The sequence below is a fragment of the Choristoneura fumiferana genome, chromosome 22, assembly GCF_025370935.1.
Source record: "Choristoneura fumiferana chromosome 22, NRCan_CFum_1, whole genome shotgun sequence".
In the NCBI taxonomy this organism is placed as follows: domain Eukaryota; kingdom Metazoa; phylum Arthropoda; class Insecta; order Lepidoptera; family Tortricidae; genus Choristoneura; species Choristoneura fumiferana.
Genome location: NC_133493.1, coordinates 14566466 through 14574365, shown reverse-complemented (window position 1 = coordinate 14574365; position 7900 = coordinate 14566466). Strand labels below are relative to the sequence as shown.

At 40.3% G+C, this 7900-nt stretch overlaps 1 long non-coding RNA gene across 1 annotated transcript; it reads right to left on the bottom strand.

Annotated features, from left to right (window-relative positions):
- Nucleotides 1-3928: 3928 nt before the first annotated feature.
- Nucleotides 3929-7025, bottom strand: LOC141440265 (uncharacterized). Its single transcript, XR_012452677.1, has 2 exons — nucleotides 5649-7025; nucleotides 3929-4766 (listed from the first exon to the last, which is right to left on the bottom strand). It is a non-coding gene; the product is annotated as an uncharacterized lncRNA (long non-coding RNA).
- Nucleotides 7026-7900: the final 875 nt, after the last annotated feature.

Genomic DNA, 7900 nt, shown 5'->3' with positions numbered 1-7900 from the left:
TCAAGTTTCAGGCGATTTGCGGGCGAGTTGCGGACGAGTTGCACCCGCGGTACCACAGCGGCGCGAGCGCAGCGGGCCGCTATGAAATATCAATATTGCGGCTTTGTCGCGCACCTCATTACTAATATAATAACATGTATTATAACAACTGCTACCCCTTCAAGCTCCGCGCCATAATCACCCCAAACCAATGGTTACTTTAAACTCCTATTGATGTTTGTTGAGACGTTTTTATTATATTTCAGAGCTTACATAAAACAAATTGGATCTTGAGAACAATTCAGTAACGTTCTCAAATAACGAACAATCTCTTTATGCCGTTTTTTTCCATGCTCACAATGAATCTCATTTGATGAATCAATTCTATCAAACTTAACTGTCGATACGAATTGAGTGGGACGATCTGAAGCAATGGGTCGTGTCTCGTGAAGCTTACGCGTACGACGGATGTATTAGAGTGGAAGACGGACAAATGGCCCACAAACCGCATTCACACGCGACACCGACAAAAGCGGCGGCTGGAAACTGCCACAAAAACTACTATCACTGCAAAAAACTTAACAATTATTGTATTGAGACTTCGAAGCAACGGATACACCTCCAAGCTGTGTCCTATAAAGAAATCGCGAGCAATGATCGCAGCAATGAATGAAATGGTGCATGTTAATTGTGTGGCATCACATGTCGAAAGATTTAAATAAAATTGTCTTTTTCGAAAAGTCGTTTAGCTTTCAAGAGTTTTTGCTTGAGTTGTTTAGTCTCACATTACAATTACAATATTGCAAAAAAAAAGCATTGAGAATAAGGTAAAAAATGTGAATAAAAAAGTCAAAGACAGATATTTCTCTTCAGGTAATTTTTACATTACAAAAGAGCAATTGATGCCTTACTTATATTCTATAACATGTAGTAGGCTTTTATTTCCAAACATAATACTTGTATAGTATAAAAAGAAACGATAACTATTATATAGATTAAAAAATATCTAAACCCTGTATCTCTCCTACCCGGGGCATCGTGCCTAGTAGGCTTGCGGCATTCCCTCGCTGCACGGCTAAGCTCAGCCTCTGGGCGAAAAAAGACCCGGCCCTGGGGTCGCCAGAGACGCCAACTAATTTATCCGACACCTCGCGAACAAATTTTTTGGTGTCGGATGACCACGGTCCTAAAGTTGATGCCTACCTGAATGCTAGAAATCGTTCAAAATTTAATTTTATTTTGTATGTTTCCTTCTGAAATGTCATATCATATTAACATCCTCTAGTAGGTAAATAACGTAGGGCTACATTAAATATTTTCTGTAAAAAATTAGATCGGTTTCTGCAGTACCTAGCTCATATCCTGTTAATGTACCTAATACATACGAAAGATCGTGAGCGTATGTTGGTCATCTTATACGATAAGCAACACAGTTGGATGAATCGATGAAATTGGGTAGGTACAGAGATCTAATTTTGAGGAAAGCAAGTAAACTTTATGGCTACTTTTTATTCAGATATACCTACCCACGGGATCGCGATGATTATCTTCTTCTTCTTCTATATAAATAAAAATGAATCGTAAAATGTGTTGCTAAGCGCAAAACTCGAGAACGGCTGGACCAATTCAGCTATTTTTTTTTTCATATCATCGTTAAAGTCTAGGGAAGGTTTTTATGAAGAGAAAAACTGGAAAAATTGCTGGGAAAAAGAAAATGCGAGTATGGAAGTGCGGTAATTAATGCATCACCTGTGGGTTTTAGTAAAATGCGGAGTGATGCGAATGTTTGCTACTCAATTTTATTTAGGCGTTTTGTTTTATTAATCCCCTTATTTTGCATTTGCATGCTTGCTTGCTGGCTGGAAGATGTTTGGACCTATAGTGTCTGAAATAGGGACGTTTTCTTCCATTTTTTTTCGTACACTACTTTTTCGTTTAAAGTGGAACGAAGATTGCCGAGTAAATGAGTTTTATGACATGAGTACCTTAATACTACCTACTAAATAATAACAAAAACAAATTTAAATGAACTAAAATAATTTACTTGCTCACCCGCGACCTTACGAGTGTAGTGTGGTGGTGGTGATGGATGGGTTTGTGTGATTTGTGTGTGTTCTTACAGTGTGGAGGTGGATGAACTGCATGAACACGCATATTTTGCATAAGCTTAGCTATCGTAAGGTCGCGGGTGAGCAAGGAAATTATTTTAGTTCATTGATATGGACCTCCGCAAAGTAACGCCTGATTCAATAAATTATTTAAAAACAAATTTGTTTACGTTCCTCAATTTACATTGACTGGTTGATTTATTTTGTGTTTTGATTTAATCTATTTATCCATTAATTTATTTAGCTTGCATGCCTGCTTCCAAGCTTGCTTGCATGCTTGCTTGCATTCTTGCATGCCTGCTTGCATGCTTGGTTACATGCTTCCATGTTATCTAGCGTGCATGCTTTCTTGCATGCTTGCTTGCATGCATGCTGGGTAACATGCCTCCATGTTCGCTAGCGTGCATGATTGGTTACATGCTTCCATGTTCGCTAGCGTGCATGCTTGCTTGCATGCTTGCTTGCATGCATGCTTGGTTACATGCTTCCATGTTCGCTAGCGTGCATGCTTGCTTGCATGCATGCTTGGTTACATGCTTCCATGTTCGCTAGCGTGCATTCTTTCTTGCATGCTTGCTTGCATGCTTGCATGCATGCTTGGTAACATGCTTCCATGTTTTGCTAGCGTGCATGCTTTCTTGCATGCTTGCTTGCATGCATGCTGGGTAACATGCCTCCATGTTCGCTAGCGTGCATGATTGGTTACATGCTTCCATGTTCGCTAGCGTGCATGCTTGCTTGCATGCTTGCTTGCATGCATGCATGCTTGCTTGCATGCATGCTTGGTTACATGCTTCCATGTTCGCTAGCGTGCATGCTTGCTTGCATGCATGCTTGGTTACATGCTTCCATGTTCGCTAGCGTGTATGCTTTCTTGCATGCTTGCTTGCATGCTTGCATGCCCGCTTCCAAGCTTGCATGCCTGCTTCCAAGCTTGCTTGCATGCATGCTTGGTAACATGCCTCCATGTTCGCTAGCGCGCATGCTTGCTTGCATGCTTGCATGCTTGGTAACATTCCTCCATGTTCGCTAGCGTGCATGCTTGCTTGCATGCTTGCTTGAATTCTTGCATGCTGCTTGCATGATTGGTTACATGCTTCCATGTTCGCTAGCGTGCATGCTTGCTTGCATGCTTGCTTGCATGCATGCTTGGTTACATGCTTCCATGTTCGCTAGCGTGCATGCTTTCTTGCATGCTTGCTTGCATGCTTGCATGCCTGCTTCCAAGCTTGCATGCCTGCTTCCAAGCTTGCTTGCATGCATGCTTGGTAACATGCCTCCATGTTCGCTAGCGTGCATGCTTGCTTGCATGCTTGCTTGCATGTTTGCTTGCATGCTTGCTTGCATGCTTGCTTGCATGCTTGCATGCATGCTTGCTTGCATGTTTGCTTGCATGCTTGCTTGCATGCTTGCTTGCATGCTTGCTTGCATGCTTGCTTGCATGCTTGCTTGCATGCTTGCTTGAATACATGCTTCCTTGCGTGCTCGCTTGCATGCATTGTTACTTGCATACATACTTGCTTGCATACTTGGTTGCATGCTTGCTTGCATGCTCGCTTGCGTGCATGGTTACTTGCATACTGGCTTGCATGCATGCTTGCTCCCTCGCTTGCGTGCTCGCATTGATTCCTCACTATAAAAAAAAGTACATGGCTAATAAGGTAACACAATATAAATTGATTTTAAGGCAGAACGAAGTTTGCGGGGCCAGCTAGTATTAGATAAGATTATTTATTCATTCAGTATAAAATTACATCATAATTTGTACATGTCAAAGTTACGAGAATTTATACTGAGATTGTCAAGAATACACAAAAGATTTAAATTAGAAAACAATTAAATGTCACAAAATGTTAAAATTTAATAAAATAATAAAAAAGCAATAAAACAATTACAATTCGAAACAGTTTCTCCACTCTATTACAATAATATATGTCACTACCAGAGGATCGTCCAATTAAAATACATAAAATAATTTGAAGATTAAAAATGGCAAGTAAAAACTGAAAATAAGAATCAAAATTGAAAATACTCAGAAGTCAAAAACAAAATGTAAAATAACAATGAAATATTAAAAAACAAAAACAATGTTTGCAAATTCATTAACAGAGTATAGCGGTTTATCCAACAAATGGTTTCTCAGTTTGCGTCTAAATGCATCATCAGGTGGTTCATTCTTCAGCTCGGCAGGAAGACGTTCATAATGCTCATAATAAATCTCGAAATTGAGAATTAAACATGGCGAGAAAACCTCTGGGTACAATTAAAATGTGTATGAATTCTCGCGCGCCCGCCGCGAGACGCCGCGGGCGCTGCCATACAAAGTTCAATTCTTATGGAAAACAAGGCTACCAATTGAACTACGTGTTTCCTTTTAAGCAGCGATTCGCCAACAGTGGAGACATAACAGGTGCGAGATCGTCAGCTGCCAGCGCGTCTGCCGAAGCTTGTGACGCGACTCTTGGCAACTGCGGCGACAGTAGAACAAGTGCCCACGCGCAGGCGACAAATTATCTGCTATGAAACGTCGTGGCATTCCGATGCGACAGTACTGTCACCAGTACCAATACCTACCTGACACAACACAGCGCGCATAAATTTAATATCTGATCCCACACCGTGTGGTGTCGGATTAGAACTACACCTCTCCATTTCTTCCGTGGATGTCGTAAGAGGCAACTGACGTAGGCGACATGCTATAGCAACCTGCTGGGCTACTACGAAACTCGAAACTCGAAGTTCGTGTCGTGCGGTCCCTCTGACACTTATACTATTTAATAAGAGAGCGAGAGGGACGGTTAGATACGAACTTCGAGTTTCGAGTTTCGTAGTAGCCCAGCTGTCACTATTGTTTTTTTATTATTATATATTTAATCTCATAATTAACACTTACAGTCAAGCCACACATGCTAATTGTACCGTTTTAGTCAAACTGAAAACCTAAAATTACTAAAAGTGGCTCCGCAGCGGTAACGTTTCGTATGCACTGCCTACCCCATTTGGGAGTACAGGCGTGATGTTTGTGTGTGTGTGTGTGATCCCACTAATATTATAAATGCGAAAGTTTGTAAGTCGGTTTGTTTGTTTGTTTGTTTGTTTGTTACCTCATCAGGTCTAAACATAAAATTCGGTATATAGATAGTTTGAGTCCCGGGGAAGTACATAGGGTAGTTTTTATCCCAGAAAATTGCATAGATCGAGTCGGATCGAGTCGGACTCGCGCATTAAGGGCGTACCATCTATACAAAATTCATTAGGCATTAGCAAAAAACGGCAAAAAAGTCACGTGTGTTGTATTGGAGCTTGCCCCTTACATATTTATTTTATTTTGTTTTTAGTTTGTTACAGCGGCCATAGTCATACTCGTACATAATCTGTGAAAATTTCAACCGTCTAACTATCACGGTTCATGAGATACAGCCTGGTGACAGACGGACGGACAGCGAAGTCTTAGTATAATAAGGTTTCCGTTTTTACCCTTTGGGTACGGAACTCTAAAAATATTCGTACATTTTGCCAAGACTGTCATTCAACTTACTCAAGTTTGCACTATTTAGGTACCCAAGAAAGTCGTGATGGTTCACTACTAATTCTCATCTCTGAAGACTCTGTCAAGAGTGTTACAACTTAAATACCCCGTGTTTCTCCATCCATTGATTATTATTTGACGGATTAATCTGATGTCGTCTCTATTTGTTTTGTTCGAATAGACGGAGACGGCATCACATTTATCCGTCAAATGAAACTAATCAATGGGTGGTGAAACAGTCCCTTAGACGAAGAAGAAACTATCGAAAGCTCAGAATTGCACATGTGGTGGTATTATGTGATTACAGGCATTCTAAATTTGGATGTTCCCTTCTCTTGCACTATCTGCAAAAAATAATGTCAATGTCAAATTGTGAATACTATCTAAGTTAGATTCAGAATTTGACATTGACTTTATTTACGTTAAAAAGCCGTGGTGGCCTAGTGGTTTGAACTAAGTGTTCCCTCCCGAGCAGAGGGTCGTGGGTTCGAGCCTTGGCTGGCACCTCTGAGTTTTACTACGAGCTTTAGGGTGAAGGAGAACATCGCGAAGAAACCTGCACAAACCGGCGAAGAAATTTAATGGTGTGCGTGAAATTCCCAATTGGCACAGGACTAGCGTGAGAACTACGGCCTAGGGTAGGACGTAAGCAGATAGGCCCAGATGATGATGATTAAAATAACTGTCTGATTTTACGCCGCCTGCAAGTATTGCTGTAATTTCCCGAATAATTTTGCCTGACGGAATTACAGCAAAAAATGACATGTAAGTATACTTAATCCACTTTTTCAATTATTTCGCTTTTTTACGAATGACACCACTAATGTACAATTCCGAGCTATATACATATTTTCGGCAATTCGTTATAGTATTTTCGCAACAGTATTTACAATATTTCGCGTTGTAGCGCGGGCGGCGCGCGCGCAGTGCGCCGGCGACTGAAGCGGCGGCGGCGCGGCCGGCAGACCTCGCCGCGGTTAGCCGCTGATTAACGATGGTTTAAATAACGTTTAACTTAGAAAAGTTAAAAACCCCGACATTTTCATTTCGAATTTTAATATCTAAAACCGGCTGCTACCGTACAACAGCCAACCGATAGTATCTTTTTCAACCTCGATTTTGGCAGAATCATCGACAGTATCGATGGGATGGAGCTATGTTTTTTAAAAATTGAATTGAATTGCAAAACCGCAGGACCGATTTTTGAAATCCGTAATCCAAAAGCTTAATGGTTACTTGACCTGAAATGTATATTTCAAAGCTAAATTATTGTTATTATTATTTCAAAATGTATGACGGTGGAAGCATTCTACACTTCCACTGAACGTAGATATAGTTTAGATATAGTTAGTGTTTAGTATTGTAACTAAGGGACCCCATACATCCCTGTATTATTATTATTATTATTTTTTGTATTTTTTTCTTTAATTGTATAATATAGTTTTTAAGTATTTTATTTGTAATTATATTATTATGAAAAAATGACTTTCTGCCAAGTTTCTTGCGGCGCATTCTTCTTGGCAATGATGGTCTTTCCGAAAGCGCTGGTAGTTTAAAAAATGACGTGTAAAAGTGCCCATTGCGGCCTATTTACTGAATAAATCATTTGAATTTGGTTTTTTTTTTAATTGAAGCTATGATTGAAGCATAGCTAAGAACCACCGCATACACTCGCTTTCACGAAAAAGAGCGCATCGGTCCATCTGTTTAAGAGCTACGCTACCACAGACAGACAGACAGACATTGGCGTCAAACTTATAACACCCCTCTTTTTGCGTCGGGGGCTAAAAGTACAGTGAAGTAGAGCAATAAATTAATTTACCACCCTAAAGCTCCGTTTTCACCAGAGATGTCATTGTGCGAGAATGTGTTGCGTGCAAGGAATGTTTTTTTCAAGAACCAATAGAAACGATTAATTTACCTCGCCTCGCTTCGCTCAGTTCTTTCCATCAGAGATGTGCTGTGTAAGGATAGGTAAATGAAGCGTTTCTATTGGTTCTTGAAAAACACATCGTCATCATCATCATGTCATTATTGTGTGTGAATTAAAGAAAACTGTTTGCCGTGCTGCGTGCTATAACCCCTACACCACTGCTGGACAGGAATCTAGACACGAGTTTTTCCTATGCATACATATCTCAGGTTGCTTATTTCTAGTCTTTTTGTATTTTTTATTTCAACTCCAAATTTGTTACTTTTACGGGTATCCCGACAAGACTCCAAAAAACCAATCATAATTTGATTGCTTAGTAGCGACATCTCTTGTCTGGGTGAGCGGTTGGTT